The sequence below is a fragment of the Ixodes scapularis genome, unplaced genomic scaffold (assembly GCF_016920785.2).
Source record: "Ixodes scapularis isolate PalLabHiFi unplaced genomic scaffold, ASM1692078v2 PGA_scaffold0__279_contigs__length_252992795, whole genome shotgun sequence".
NCBI classification, from domain to species: Eukaryota; Metazoa; Arthropoda; class Arachnida; order Ixodida; family Ixodidae; genus Ixodes; species Ixodes scapularis.
The window spans coordinates 54,228,792-54,245,239 of record NW_024609835.1 but is presented as its reverse complement, the minus strand read 5'-3'; the positions used below and the strand labels follow the sequence as shown (position 1 = coordinate 54,245,239).

At 47.2% G+C, this 16,448-nt stretch overlaps 2 protein-coding genes across 3 annotated transcripts in view; one reads left to right on the top strand and one right to left on the bottom strand.

Annotated features, from left to right (window-relative positions):
- Nucleotides 1-16,448, top strand: part of LOC8035454 (zinc transporter 2) — an 83,244-nt gene that overhangs the window by 3,233 nt on the left and 63,563 nt on the right. The gene's annotated exons all lie outside the window — the stretch shown is intronic.
- The window catches only part of LOC8035458 (zinc transporter ZIP10), a 110,830-nt gene that overhangs the window by 68,479 nt on the left and 25,903 nt on the right, over nt 1-16,448 (bottom strand). Inside the window, exon 1 of one of the 2 annotated variants that reach the window (XM_042288483.1) lies at nt 15,860-15,921. The exons of the other annotated variant lie outside the window; for it this stretch is intronic. The gene's annotated coding sequence lies outside the window, so the exon portion shown is untranslated. Of the gene's footprint in view, nt 1-15,859; nt 15,922-16,448 lie in introns of those variants that run through there. 2 annotated transcript variants of the gene reach the window in all.

The following is a 16,448-nucleotide window of genomic DNA, read 5'->3' as shown; positions in this document are numbered from 1 at the left end:
AAGGCCTTGGCTGCCTCGGTAAAGAACTCTCGAGCGTCTGCAGATAAAACGGAACCGCACAGTCGACGCCCGTCTCCAAAGATACGGAATCGAATGGGTCTTCCAGTTTGTTTTACGAAACTACGGGCATATTACGAAGTCGGCGTCGAGGCGCGCCCAACCCTACGCCCGTCGAAAGAGGAGCGCGAGAAACTATGCATGACTCAGCGAGAAAAAGTAATAAAATACACAAAACAAATAATTACAATTGATATAGGTGTTATGCTCTCGCGAATTGTTACAGACTAGAACTCACACGCAACAACCTTTTGAACGCACATCATTTATAGGGCTTGGTAGGCTTTATACGCTCTTGTCATTTTCATGTCCGCGGCGGAATGCAACCTCAATGGTGGCGTTACGCTGATGACGTCACGGTGTTTTTACCATTTGGTGTCCGACCGAGGTGCTGAACGGTGACCAGTCCCAAAAGAGGAAACTCTGGGTCGTCGTCCTTACGTCAGAGTAATACATTTGAATGCCTTTGAGATATACCAGAGAGAGAGAGACAGTTTTTTTAGACAACTATTTCACGATGTTATAATAGAGTCGGCTTGAGAAGTAGACACACACACACACACACCAGTGTACACATTTAAGCTGCAGCCTAAGCTAGCGGCGTGTACGTCCCCTTTATTATGTGTATTAATGTACACTGTATTTGTTCACGCTGCCTTCATCAAACGAACCAACTAGCTCAACATAAGCCTGTTACTCACGATGTCGCTCCGAGCAATCTAACTGCCCGTAATAACTCAACAAAACAAAAGTATGTGGCACAACTGCGTGCTTCGGTTCATTTTTTCCTCGTCGCTCGTCTAAATCAGTGTCGGGCTGTTGGGCAAAAGAATCTTAAATAATTTCTTGAAAATATAGTAACGAATTTGACTTTTACGTACATCTAACAAACACAGATCACTTGGACCGGTACTTCACCGCGCGTCTACTGTTCCGGATCCGTTCGGAAATCGGCCTGCTTACACGAGAAGCTCGAGTATCCAGCCCTGCACGTGCTTCGGAAAGATATCGCAGCGCTGCGATTTCATTGAAATTCAGACACGAGAGGCCCATCACCGGCCGAGACGAACCCAAGGAGTAGCCGGGCACCGCGCCAGATCTGGCGGACTGTAGGGACGCAGCGCCCCAAGGCCAAGCTCGGCATAGAGGGAGGCACACTTTTAGCGCAGCCTCACGACCTTAATTCGAGTGAGGTTGCGACGCAGACAGCCTCAGGCCGCGGGCTGCTAAAGCGGACGGGTTGCCGCGGCCACGGTCCTCGGAAGTGCCGTCCTCTTTTCTCTCCTTTACGATGCAATTCGGTTTCTCTCCTCTTATCTTTGCACGGATCAAACCGCAATTGACTCCTTTTGTGAGGCGTCCGAGTTGCATCAGCCGTTCTGTAAGCGGCAGTAAGACCTTATCCGGGCATGCAACGGAGTCACGTGTGCTACAGAAACGAACGAAACAGGTCAAGTTCGCCAGAGGCAGAAATAACTGAAGATAGCTCAGCTGATCTTACTGATCTGAGAGATTCCTATCCATCTCGTTCGACGGAACTCTGTACGACGCGTTGTTTTAATAATCACAGATACACACTCCCTGTAGATTACGCTGAATGTTCTTTTAAACAATAGCATCGAAATTATTTATTCGAGCGCAGATTTGCTCTGTGAATTGACCAGCAATGGATGAATCAGTAAAATTCAGCTAATTCCGTTTTATGTGCCATGTTGACTTTTATGCTGTTGCTGTGTTGAATTTGATTTCATGTACTGGAATGGAAAGTAAAGTTCTTCAGTGAACTACCTGCCCAGACAGGTAGATTTCGTGATTTATGAAGCGACATTTAACTTCACGAACGACGCACACCAAAACCGGCCAGCACTGAGAGAAATTTACGACCCGTAAATAATAGCGTTTTATGGTTTTCTTTGGTTGTAATTAGAAGTGTTTTGCTAAAAAAACGTTAGCTCGATCGTCGCTCAGAGACTGAACACTGCCGCTTTCAAATATGATGCTTGCTGTATAAATAAATAAATACAGCTCGAGCTAGCGATCGCCCCTTTTTTTTAGTTGCATTTTTATGGAAAGGCCATAACTAATACAGTGTGGCCGAAAGTGTTCAATCGGAACACCAATTCGGGGGTGGAACTCATGAAATGTACACGGGAAAAGCAAAGGGAGCAACTGAAACAGCTGTTTTTGGAGTAAATTGGGAGCAGCTAAGACTACATTCTCGAGCAGGCTAGGAGCAACTCCGATCAGTTTTCATTGCACTTCAACTTTGAACTTAGTCTTAGACAAGCACGGGGGCAATAGCAGCACAGATGGACATGAGTGGTTGGGAACCTAAATAGATGGGGTAACAGTGCAACAGAAGTGAACACTTGAAACTGTGAGCCTTAATGAGAACCAAAAAGCAAGAACCATGTGCTTCTCGTGATATTTCCTGAGTGGATTTCAGTTGCTCAAAATGCAAACCAGCACTGTTTATAGCACGACCCAGACGTGCTCGACATAGTAATTATATGAGCGAACCACGTGACGTGCGTAAGCAACAGATGTGCAGCTGCGTGGAGGAACAGGGCAACAAATTTCAAGTTTATTATATTGTGCAATTCAATATCAAAGCAGCAGACTATGGGATTAACGGAGTTATAGTATTCGAAGCGATAAGCAGAGCAAGGAGAAATTAAAGTACGCCGAGCAGATCTACCGCTCGCGTGAGAGCTGCTGATGGCCGGCAAGGTTTCGGATGGGACCGCGTTCCAGTTCTATGAAATCCCAATTTATCTTGCGGGAATGCGGTTCCAACTTCTAACGATGAAGTACCAAAAGGAATATTTTGCTCATCTGTCTTCAGCTGACTGACGTCCGGAATCCGGGCCGCAGAGCCTCAGGATATCTGACGCTAACGACTCGACCTCACCTTGGCCGACTTGCTTAACCGCGTATGGTTGTAGAATAACAATCCAGTCGCAGGTGGTGTAGCGCTTGGAATCCGAGTTCTTTAGCGCGCTTCCGACTCGGGATACACAGGGAGAATAAACAGAACAAAGAATTGCGAGGCTGACCAGGCTAAACGCGCTCATGGTTGTCAATCGAGTCGATAGAAACCTAAACCAATACAAAATACAATTTTTTTGGCGCACGTTTTGCGATTTGGCGCATAATGGCGCGAGGTATTGGCTGTGGCGCAGTTTCGGCAAAATGGCGCAGGATGGCGGAGACAAATTCGTCTGGAGCAAAATGGCGCCGGTTAAATTAGCAGGCGTTCCACCCCTGCTAATTTAACCGGCGAAATTGGTGACGGAGCAAAGTGCGAAAAAGTGCCAATGTTGTGATCGCGCGCTATGTCGCGCAGTGTACGTGCGTGCAAACGAATAGAAAGCAGCTGCGACCGAAGTGGCTAGAGCGCTCTGAACAAACAAAATCTCATGCAATAAAAAAAAAAAAAAAAAAAAAAAACAGCGTAAAGAAGCGCTATGTTTTATCTGACTAGTCTAGCGGAGTTATGTCCCGCAGGAATACCTCCAAAATACATTTGCAGACGCTTGAACAAAGGCGTCATCCAACATGACGTGGAGATAAGTAATCTGTTCGAGAAGCTAAAGGCTATATGTTAAAACAGAATATTTAGTATAGATTTTTGAATTCATAAGTCATAATCGATATATTGATAACACGCCTAAAGCCATCGGTCGATAAGCATTTCAACAATTTTTTCAAATTATGGTTCAGTTATTCGGAGAGGGAAGAGAGGAGACAACAGAGGACACGCTTTAAGGAGATATGCGATCAGAAACTACGATACTAAAACTTCCAATGTCGCGCTGCTTTGGCCGAATTAACTCGCTTAAATGTGAGCGTTGTCATTTTGAGCATGCCTTCATTTCGTAACTGAATACTGTACGAGTTTGCTGATGGTGTGCACTACAGCCGCCGACGTATTGCAAAATAAAGCTTCCCGTTTTATAAAGTAAAAAAAAACAAAACAAAAAAAAAACATGTCTGGTACATATCATTTAACAAATAAAAAAAAAAAGGTAAATTATTGACCGTACACACGAAACCTATACTCAAATATACGTATAGTGCGAGGTCTGTAGGTTCACTTTGCTTTCAAACTGCGATATCTTTGACAGCCGCTACGTGACTCGACCCCCGTCGACGCAAGCCCGGAGTGGCCAAACGGTCTCATTACGCGCACTGGAGAGGGACACCCTCGCCCCCGTCGTTTCCCCGGTTCCAGGCGTCTATTTATACGGCGCCCGAACAGAGCGCGGGTCGGAGAGAACAGTGACACGCGCACGGGACGAACTTGAGCGCAATCGCGCGATCGAAACGGCAGCCAGAACGAAATAAAGACGACGAGCGAAGAGGAGAAGCCGCCTCGTCTAAATTAGGAAGGGTCAGCTGAGGCGGAGCAGGGCAGGCGACGACCCTATGCGCCTATAAAGTGAGGGAGAGGAGGAGACGAGAGAGAAGGTCAGAACGCCGCGCTCCGATTCGAATGATTAGTGGGTAGACCCCTATAGCCTCCCCTAGAGCCACTGAATAAGCTGCGCTTAGAGTATCGGCACTCTGTTCCCCGACATTGTTGTGGGCGCCGCCATTTTGGCTCGTATGCGGAGCAGACGCAACTGCCGATCGTCATGATTCAAATGTGCGACTTCCTCAGCATTAGATTCGGTGTTCGGAAGCTATTGTAATATTGCTTTGCTCCGTCGTGAACTGTCTAAACAGTTCTGGAGGGCGGAAAAGTGCTTACTGTGATTTCAGATAAAGCCTCAGATAACTGGCAACAATGATTTTAAGCCACAATATGGCGAAGTGTCGTTACTCTGAAGCGTAGCTTATTTAGTGGCACTAGCCTCCCCTATATACTCAAAACCTGGCGATTCGACGACGGAGCCATAGAGTGCCCGGTCACAGATTTGAAGAGCGACGATCTGGTAGCACAGAGCATTTCCCGGGGAGTCTGGACGTCAGCGCACAGCTTTTGCAGCGGCGCGGACCCGAAACACCGTTTTCAAACCCGACGAGGAAAGAAGCGGTAACGCGGGGAGCGCGAGCGGACATCCCATCGCTCGGGACAACTGTGTTCCGGCGTCTCGCCGCAGCGGGGCGCCCGTCACGTGGCTCTCCCCTCATCCGTTGTCTGCCGCTCTACCTTTTCAATTTCGGCGGCCGTTTCTCGTGGCGATCTGCCAGGCTTTGTGAGTATAGAGGAGGCTATGGTAGACCTAAAGCTAGCTGCCCTCGTCTCCAATCCACTCGTCGAACGCGTTCAAATGAAAATGCGGACGCCAGCGTTCCGCATTTAAACAGATTCAACGAGAGCAGGGGAGACAAAGCAGTGTTAGACAAGACACTCGACAAAAGTATTTAAGTTACGTTACTAAATACCTGCTTCATAAAGCTTTTAGAGTACTACTCAAGTTACTTTCCCCGCAAAATATCTTGAGTAGGGTACAAATACCTCGAAATGTAATTCAATTACTTCCGAAGATACTTCCACATTGCGTAATTTGCGTCGACTGCAGTGACACTATAGAATGCTTCATTTGCAGGAAATAGAAGCAAACAGAATAAAATTACCGTGCTATTCTACGCAGCCCCAGTAGGAGCATACAACAGTGGTGCATGTTCATTTTTAGACAAATGAGCAAAAATAAGAAACTGTATAGTGACTTCGCTAGTAATCACATCTCCTGATAGTTTAATAGTGTACACCTCTGACGCATCGTTCTACTAAGTGCCACAAGTCACTATATCCGGAGTTGACTTTAAACAAATTTTATATTATACGCAAAAGAAAGACCGAAGCAAGGAGGGCTGACATGCCGCGACCTTTTTGAAGTCAGGTACCCCAAACATGACGAAACTTCAAAAAGAAAGGCACCGATGGACACGAAGAAATAATAATTGGGGTTGTGGGGATATTTATGCAGCGTGTAGTTGGTCAGCCATTTCGAAGTTGCGACGAGTCACTCGCTGTAGATGAGCAATTTAGACAGTGCAGTACAACCGCTAGCCTGGGGCCTTTAACGTGCATCACGCAGTAGTGATACAAGACCACCACGCCGGTTCGATGCTCATTCAGATCGAAACGGGCAGCGGCGGGGATTGAATCCAGGATCCTGGGTTCTGCAGCGAGCTTTCGCTCCATACACGAAAAAGCACTACTGTCTTTTTCGCAATTGTCGATTTATGTATCCTCTCTTCACACTAAGCTCCAGGAACCCCTTCAAAAAGGCGCACAACTTTAGGAGGACTCATTGTTTGCATTTTGAGAGCTCACCGGCTCGTAGCTTGTTTCCAGTCTTGTTGCAATCGCTATGCTCATGAAAGGGTCGGGTTATCACGGTTCTTGCCGTAGCAGAGTCGAACAGAAAAACATAAAAAGAAAGTGCGTTTTTCTTTTATCCTTTTCTTCTATTTCTCTCAGAGAATTTATGGAGAGTATAAACTACCAGTTGAGTGCGCGACTAATTGGAAAGTTAGTTTTCTTGTGTCAGTAATTATTTGATCTTAAGCTACGTCTTGTGATAAAAAAACAAACAATGTATCGTTTTTATGTATTTTGTTTAAACCTCAATGATGACGTATCACGTTTTTTTTTTCTATTGTATTTCTTCTTCCCACCTTTGTAATAGCTTCACAACGGCTGACAGTATACATAAATAAATAAATATATAAAATGTGTTGTTTTCTTGGCATTTTCAGGTTGAATCTTTGGTTCTGCGCTTGTTTCCTGTTCATTGTTCGGCCGTTTCCGCTTCAAGTGCGCGATCGGTTCAACTTTACGCTGAGGTGTGCGGATTACTATTCCCTTAAAGTATTGTTGCGACAATGTTTTTCAAAGCTTTAAAAATGTATTCGAGATAATGAGTACAAGATACCGAGAAACGTAACTAAGATACAGCAGGAAATACTCGCGATCAAATGTATCTGCGAGCCACCGAATTACTTCTAAAAGTAATTGAAATACAATATCTTGAGTAGAGCATTTGAGATAGGCACAAGTCCGAGAAAAAGACTGCCTTCGTCTCCCTTGAACGCGTTCGAATTCGAAAGCCGAACGCCGGATGCCGGCGTTCCGCCTTCGAAGGCGTTCGACGAGTGCAGTGGAGACAAAGGCAGCTATAGCTTTAGGTCTACCCCCTAATCCTTCCAATCAGAGCTTGCCTCCCTCACTTTATCGACGCATAGATATTGACGACGGCCGGATTCGAAACTGAGCTGCGACGAAGCTCCTAGACGCGTCTTTCAAGCCTGCCCGTCACGTGACATGACGTCACGTCCCGGAGGCCTGCACGGGCGCTGCATGATTGGATTCGAGTGCCGCGTCAGACTTCGCGTGGGACTATATATGATAGAAAATGAGACCCAAGCGCTGACGCGTGGGTCTCAACGCTGACGCGGCACTCGTATCCAATCAGCGTCCGTGCAGGCCTCCGGGACGTGACGCCATGTCACGTGACGCGCAGGCTTTAAAAAACGCACGAACGCGCGCCAACTTTTCACACTTCAACGACACGCGCGAGCGCCTGCATTGCCACAGAGACACGGTGAAACTACATTGCCGACCTAGTCCCGTATTGCCGCGAATATCCGATATGGCAAAAAATACGGCGGCCTCGCGTTCCCATTTTCCGGTGGTAAACGAAGCGATGCCAGCACCAAGTGTAGGCATCGCGTTTGTAAACAACGGGCTGGCCTATATTGCAACCCTGGTATTCTGGTGCCTCGAACGCGGGTCTCGGACTGGTGTGTACGCTTACCGCGACCAAAAATGTGCTCCCTCGATTTCCGCCTGATGACGTCATACAAGTGTCACGGTGTCGCCGGTCGCGATCCTGGCGGTGTCCCGACAGCTGTCGTGAAAGTGGCAGACGCCTGTTCCGCCGCAGGTCGCTCTCCGGTTCGACAGCCCACGGTAGTTTCGGCAGCCTGGAGTTGGGACGCTGCGACGACAGCGACACTCGCGTTCGCTGCTCCTTCTCGCCAGCATTTCTTCGACCAGTCGCCAGGATCGCGACATCAGACAGCATGACATTCCGGCTTTTGTGATGTCATTTGTTACCACTTCGGCCCCACTCTTGATGTATAAGCGGGATAGGACGCCAAACTTTCCAGTCAGAGGCGCGTTCCAGGCTGCACCATGCTCGTATATAACGATCATCTATGCGTGACCGCATAAACAATTCATGGCAGCTAGCGCTCACTATACATAAAGATTTGGGATTCTAATCTGGACGTTTGGCGAAAAAATGGTCGAGGAATTCGGCGGCAATGATTGGCCGGCACCGCGCTTGACCTTGAACGCCGGCCAATCACGGCGGTCGAATTCCTCGCTGACTTTTTCGCCAAGCAGATTAGATCCCCAGGAGCACCATGCCCTAAACACACGTCGGGGGAAAAAAGTAAAAAAAAATTGTTGAAGTCGCGTCACGATTTTTAAATAATGAGGCGTTTCCCAGAGTTTGACGTGGCTTTCTCGGTTGACATGACGAGCAAGCGCTCCAAGCAAAAGACTTTTCAGGGTCGCCTCTTCGTCGCAATGTGACGTTTCTTTCGTGACCAGGAAATTGCTTCCGGGAAGCCGTAGCAAAAAAAGCACGAAATGAAGTCGGAGCATTTTTTTTTTTCTCTTCCGCACGCTTAACAGGTACTTCCGGAATGCCTCCATAAAATAGCGAAGCCCACAGTCGTTGCATGGTTTACAACCTTGTAAACGAACAACAACCGTGCCTCGAATATTGCGTGCAAATTTGCTCGTAAAATGCGCTAATAGAAAAGCAACATGGCACCGATTGCAAGCAAATGGTGCTATCTTGCTTGCAATTTCGCAATAGCAATATCACTCGTAAAAAAAAAAAAAATAATAAAACCGGCGGAAGCTGCGGTGTATTTTAACGGCGAAGCAATCGAAGTTTGAGCGCCCGGGAAACGTGACTTCTGAACGATTCCATGTGCTCACACCCGATTCAGCATTCAGACGACTTGAAACAGTTACTTTATCGATTTTGCCTAAGGATATTGCATCAACTTGTTCTTCGTTTTCAATTACTGAAACACAAAACTAAAACTAACGTAGAACACAGTTTTTTCTTATTTCTCCATAAATTAACGCGGGGCCGAGTAAACTATTTCCTCAAGGAAGAGAAACATAAGCGAGCTCAAACAATTCTCCCCCACCGCAAAAAAAAAAAAAAAAAAAAAAAAAAAAAAAGTGTACATTTGCAGCAATGGCAGAATCAAGTCTACGCAGGAATGCCGAGATTATTTTATTCCGTGTCAACGGACAACGTCCGGCAGACGTGCACAGTAGCAGGAGATAGGCGTATCGTATGCAGACGCCTCCGTCTGCCCAATTCACGGTAGGGTTAGGGACCCGGAAAGCTGCCTTTGTTTACGAGAAGCAATGGACGCAGTTTGTGGCCTGGCCAAGTGGCGTCTGGAGACGACATTGACTCGAGATATCGTTCAAGGCTACCTTTTTTTATCATGCCCGTAGGAGGCGTCAGCAGCCATCGTGTTCCAGATTGCCAAAGCAAAACAGAAGGGGGCAACCGGACGTTAACTGCCGACCTAGTCCATGCCGGCGTAGGAAGGAAGATGCTGACGCATTGCTCGTTCGACGCTCGCGTCTCGTCAAAGAAACTTCACGAAATATCCTCCATTGATTTCAACTTTCCGCCTACGGTGAAAGCAAACTACCGACTGACAAGAAAAACAAATTTGCATATTTCGAAAGGAAACAAAACGATCGGGACGTACACGTACAATGGGCGACACTGTTAGCGCGAACATCGGCACTTTGACGCGTTTCACTTTGACAGGTCGTTGGAGGGCATCAAACTTTACTGCATATTGGTGAGTACCTCGAATTAGCACATTTCATCACACCAGCAGTTTTGATAACATACTTTCAATCATATAAGTAAAAAAAAGAAAACAAACAACAACTGTCGATTCCTTGTTTTCGTTAACCGTGCCGAGCAGTGTACTTCCACTGTTCGTGCACTGCCAAGTTACAAAATGCACCTTACAGCAGGCAGACAAACTTATTTTCAAAGTAGTGGAGAGCGTCCTTGGGGGCCACGGCCATTGTGGCTTACCACACAAACGGACTCGCCGGCTCGAAAATACCTAGGCGCCGTCCATCAAGATAAACGACTTCGCGGGATGCGTGCCACTACGGTGCAGGGCCGGAGCTACACGACGTCTTCTGCGCGGCTGAAAGTTAAAAATATCGAGCACGGCCGGCCCGACGCGCTACAACTGTCCCAAGAAATGCGTATAGAACCTCCAGCCGGGAGGCGTCACCCGCCGTCACAGACAGGTGACATCGATCGTCCGCTTGTCCGACGCATTTTGCGCTGCTCGTATAGGTACACATACAATGAACTGACCACATAATCCTTCATTAAAACAAGTGCAGACAAAGCGCAAAATACGGGGTGCTCTGGAGTGGCTTCGGAGAGGCGTTTTTTCTTTGGCTTTGTTGCCAGTGTGAACGCGATGTAAAGGGGCCCTGCGATCATATTTAAGCGTCCACCTTTTTTGCGGTTTCCACGTTTCTTGGGGTTCGGGCAAGCTACCGGGCACGGAGAGAGTAACTAAGTATCAGTGCGTCATATTTTAACCTGGACGACGCGGAACACTCTTCCACCTACGGGGGCGACCCGCGGTGCCGAAACCGCGCGATATTTGAAGTCTTTGGTCCTGGGCTTACTACTGGTCAGAGCCGCTAAAAGCTTCTTTTTAGTCAGAACACAAAATAGAAGTGGCGCGAGCCGTTTCAGTTATTTATAAAAGTAGTTTTTGTTCACTATTTTAGATCAGAAAAGAAACAAATGCAGTTTAGAAAGTACGGAACCAAGAAATGACGCGTCGACATAGCCGCCACCAAGCGGTGGAAAAGGCGGCGCATACTAGAAAGGTGTAGATCAGGCACCAACGAGCGGTGACCGTAGAAAGGTCCCGGATGTACGCGGCGGCGCTGCGGTCTTATGGACTGGATGATCCGACCGGCTCTACAAGCGTTCCCAAGGCCTTCGGCGAGCAGCTTTGGCTTGCGGTTTGAACTTTTGGCGGTATGGCAGCGCGAAGTGGCTTCCGTTCTGAACTGATCTTTACACTGCGTTTGCTGTCGCTTGGGGCCAATGAAGTGTCATGCCGAATTAGTGTTTAATCGCGCAGCAAATGCAATGCGAGCAGCCCTGGCTGCCCGCTTCATACAGCCTAGCCAGAACATGCTTTAGTGGCGCCCTCTCGAGCCGTCGACACGGAGTGCGGCAGCCGTGACCGCACGCTGAGCTTACTACCCCTCGTCTAGTTCACGGCCACTCAAGCAACCAAGGACGTCATGAAGGAGGTTATGTTTTGCTTGTTTTTGTAATGTTAATTTGCTTATAACTTTTAAAATAAATCGACGTTCAGAGAGAGAGAGAGAAAGAGAGACAGAAGTGTTGAAAAGAAAGGAAGCCTTTTTTTTTCAACACTTCTTTCTCTCTGAACGTAGTAACTTTTTGGTAGCGTTCAGTGCGCTCAGGTTCGGTGCAAATTAAAAACCAGTCAAAAAGTCCTTTAGCAATTGACTAACAGGCGGCCATCATAAATTTGTGTAAATATGCGGCTTCGAGTTTTTTTGTTTTTTTTTGTCCAAATTTAAATGAAAGCAACATACGAATCTGTCTATCGCAATAGCCTTTATGTAAATCGAGTCAAAACATCTTGTTACACTGGAAACACCTTTGAACAAGACAAATATACCGGTACGAAAAAAATATTAAACGAACAGTACAAGGTCAAACCTTGCGCCTCTTTCTTTGTACGCTCTTCAGTTTATTACGATAAATAGCAATTTTAAAAGTGATACTTGCTCGTTTTTTTTTGTTGTTAATTACGTTATGATTTTCAATTAAAAATATTTGACGCGCCAGCAAATGGTTACTGAAGAATTAAAAACAGCGTTCTGCCTTTCTACGTCTCCCCTTGTCCTTCGCCTTGTTCGTGCTGTTTTTAATTATTCAATATGCAAAACCAACTCGCCCAAATCTTCACCCTCAGCATACAATTGTACGGGTTCGCTTTGGTTTTTTTTTTTTTTTTTTTTTTTTTTTATAAAACGAGTTTTACGCAAGAAAAACTACATCACTTTTTAAGACGCACAATGGACATTAAAGATGTAAAAGAGCCACGATGTGCCAAAAAGAGTATCCGAACTTGCGCTTGCCTATAACTATAAGGTGCAGGTAGGAATCATTTCAGGATCCGAAATAGCAGTAAGTTCGTTCAATGTCAAACCTGTAACGTTCGTGTTAAGCTCGATTATAACTGGTTAGCAACTAAGACTTCCCGTCGTTTGTGCATATGAGCGCTCCAAATATATACGAATGAAAGTAAACGCCCCAGAAAACGTTGTCTGGAAACGCCCAGCATACGCGCTCTCTTTGGGGGTGGCTCAATGCGTAGTGGCGCCTGGGAGCTCAAAATAACCACGTGCTTACAAGAGACGTTTCCAGGTCAAGCCGAGGTGTGCGCGCGTGACACCGCACGCACGGGCAAGGCGTACAACCGCCTGCGAACTGCGTACTTGACGCCTGCGTTATATCCGGCAGCGGGTACGGGCGCGTCGTGCCACGGTGCCTCCGGAGCGGGGAAGTTCATCAACATCGAAGAAACGCACGCAGGAAGTTTAAGACGCGGTGCAATTTAGTTCCGAGCACAACGTTGTGCTCTGGAACTCCGAAACTAGTTATTTTACCCCAAAATACATTCCAGGAGCACGTGCTTGAACTCTACTCAGCAAAACATATTAAGGTATTAAAACAAAAATAAATACTTGATTTTCAAATAAATTTAGACTGTTATAAATGGTTCAAAGTTCAAAACAAACCCTACTTGGCAGGAAAAAAAGTGTGTATGTTTATGCAGCCGGAAGTCAGTCAGCCTCAATGGGCGTCTGGTGTCTTAGCTGTAGATGAGAAATTTAGAAAGTGCAGTACGACGGTTAGCCTGAGGTCTTTAACGTACATCACTCAGTAGTGATATACGACCGCACGCTGGTACGATGCTCATCCAGATCGAAACGGGCAGAAGTGGGGATTGAGCCCAGGATTCCTGGGTTCTGCAGCGCGAGTTTTCGCTTTACTTGGCTGATATACAGCATGTAAATTACTTCAGACAGCCCGCAAAAATCGGTTTCTCAACGCATGCTGCGATTTACTACGGAGGTGCAAGCAGGTGGTGGAGGTTTACAGCGAAAGAATCGAGGAATGAACTTCCCTCGGTCAAAAGAAAGAAGCAGAAACAGAAACGTGCTCTGGGCAATGTACGCCGTCACTTTGCAGACGATACGCGCGTAGAGAAAAATGCTGCCGACAGATGGCGTACGCCGCGTCGAAGGAGCGCCGGCCGACTCGGGCGATAGCAGACGATCCCGCAAAAGAACCCGAATCAGCCGGCGCTCCCTCGACGCGACTTACGCCATCTGTCGGCAGCACTTCTCTCTACGCGCGCATCGTCTGCATAGTGACGGCGTGTACATTGCCCAAAACAGGTTTCTGGTTTTTTATTTTTAAACTTCCACAACCTGCTTGCACTTCTGTAGTAAATCACAGCACGATATGTTGAGAAATGACTGTTTGGGGGCCGTCTCAAGTGCCTTCTCTAAAAGCGTTAGTTCACATGCTGTAAATAAACATTTTCAAACCAAATACTGAGTTGTTGTTTTTTTCTACATACGCAGTCACATTTAAACTGCACTGAAATTTGTTGTACTAAAGACACCTTTGACTGGAGGGACCAATAACGCAGGCTAATATTTTTTTTTTGGAGGGGGGGGGGGGTAGGTGGCTGGGATGTCCATGACTTGGGGCGCGGAAGGGCGGGGGGGGGGGGGGGGGAGGGGGGGGGGGGCTGAAGCTTTATAAGCTAACATATCGTAGATAAGAGTCTAAGTGCTGAATTTCCCACAGATTGGACACTAAAGCTGTGTCGGCGTTCGGTTGAAACTCGTGTGAAATCAGCGAGAACACGACTCCTAGCCGAACGCTGACGCCGTAGTCGTGTCCTATCTCTGGCCAACCCTGGCCTTTGTTAGTGAAGCAGCAAAATTCAGCACTTAGGCTTTGTATTTCTCCCAATATACAACATGCTTCTTTACTTACGCGTACTAGGAACTATGCCACTTCGGACTTCAAGCACTTTTGTCACATATGATATACATTACCTAATACCAAGACCACGTCAGGAAACTATAGATATTCTGAAGATTCAAATTAAGTAACGCAACTACCACGACAACATCAGAACGCGCCCATCGCGGTATGCGTGCGCAATAGCTAGTCACGTGCTGCTGTTGTCTTCCCTCAACCCGCAAGTCTCGCAGCGTGAAGGTGATAGAGTCACGTTCCGTTGAAATTCGTGAATGGGGAATTCGCCAAGCGGTGCCCCGTAGGCCGTGTGTCGCCACATCTGAAGCATGATCGGCAACACGATTACCCGCAGTGCTATACGGAGGCTTTCTGAAGAAAATGACGGGATATTCTGCGTTTCCGTGTCATGAAAACTGCTCTGTGGAAGCCCTCCGGTGACTGAATTAATGGGAATTCAAAGGTATTTTAGCACGCACAGCGAGAGCTGCAAGTTAAATAGATATCACAACAAGGCAGGATTCCCAAACGTTACTAGCCGGTCGCTTCCTCCCTACATGGTTTTTCTATAGTGAGCTTATGAATTAGGGGTGTGCACCGCGCTGCATCACTTGCGCATCCACATTGTAAGGGTGAGCCACGACATGCCGGCCCTCTTTACAGTGTCGAAGCCACGCCTGCGCTATTCGATTCCAAGCAACATTCGCGCACCTCTGCTTTTGACACATGCATTAAAGTCCCTCTTTCTGTTGCAAGTTCAGCTCAGGACAACATGCGAAGTCCCCGCCAAAGTGAACAGTTTTAGCCGAGCTAAGTTCGTTACCGGAGCAAAGGCACTGCCAACTCCCCTGGTCGGCTAATCTCATCGATCTCGAAGCAGCCGCACAGCAAGCGGCGGAAGCATATACATACGGACTGCGCAACGTCGAGCTCGTAAGCCTGTCAAAAGGAGAGAGGGCGCCTCTTTCGTAGCATCGGCGAGAAGACACACAGAACGAGCGCAGCCCTACGCGAGCGAAAAGCAAGGAAGAATTACAGAAGAACAGCAGACCCGGCCATCTCGTTCCGTTCTTTGAACTATTTCCGAACGGTGCAAGCCGTGCAAATGTCTATACTCTCGGTCAGCTTTCTGTGGCAATCCGAAGAGAGGAAGAAAGCGCGTGTGCAGCGGTTGGTGCACCCTTTCCCCTAGCATTGACTGCATTGCCACAGAAAGCTGACCGCGAGTATTAGCGGCGAGATGTTTCGGTGGCGCCCTCGTTCGGTTACCTTTCGTGACGTCATTACCTTGTGAACAAGTTCGATGGTGTCTGTAATGGGCATGGTGGAAGCCTGAAATCATAGCGCTCTCAGAGCAACACTGCCAACACCGTCAAAATTTGAAGTTCTTACATTCCTCTTATTTCCGTCGATGAGAAATCCTTTGCTGACGTCATTGTCAGCATTCGGCCAATCGTGAAAGGCCGACCACAGCGACGCTTTCAATCGCTCACGTCGCAGTGAACGGACGCGCTATTTTTAAAGTCTGGATTCGGCGGAGGATAGTGTGTAGGGACGCGAGAACGCACGGACGGCAAGCTTGTTGCTCTGGACCGAGGGTCTCCAAATACCGGCTCGCGGGCCAGATCCGGCCCGGGCGGAGGCCTTCTTACCGGCCAGCGGCTGGCTGCGGTCCTTGCAGTGACGCCCGGCCCGCGCCACGTTTCTGGCAGGCCCGCTGCTACCGGCGCAGAAATAAGAGCATGCAAAGAAACGGCGCTGTAACTCTCACAAAACGAATTCGTATTCGCTGATTTCTTTTTATTTTTTATTCCGCTGATAGTTTTGCGTCACACTTATTGCACATTGTCATCACCGGCATCTCCATTCTATAGCCCCCGTTTTATGTCTGTGTAATTACGTTAAAATTATTTCGCGTTTTCCTGCGTGACAAGTTTCGCGTGTTGCTATCATAATACCATCATTCTCATTAATCTCCCGCCGTTTTAAAATTTAACGTTCCTAAGTGCGCCTTTCCGGGTTACAATTATTATATATGTCATAATTAGGTATATATTCAATTATACTACATATTGAACTATGTTACACGCAAGTAGCTTTTCACAAACCTTCGATTAATTTTATTTTAAATATGACCCTACTTTAAATTTCTGTATTGAAGTGCGTCTGTCTTTTTTTTTTTTTTTTCGCATTCATAATTACTGGCATATCCTCGTTACTGGTTTATTTTCCGGCCTTGGA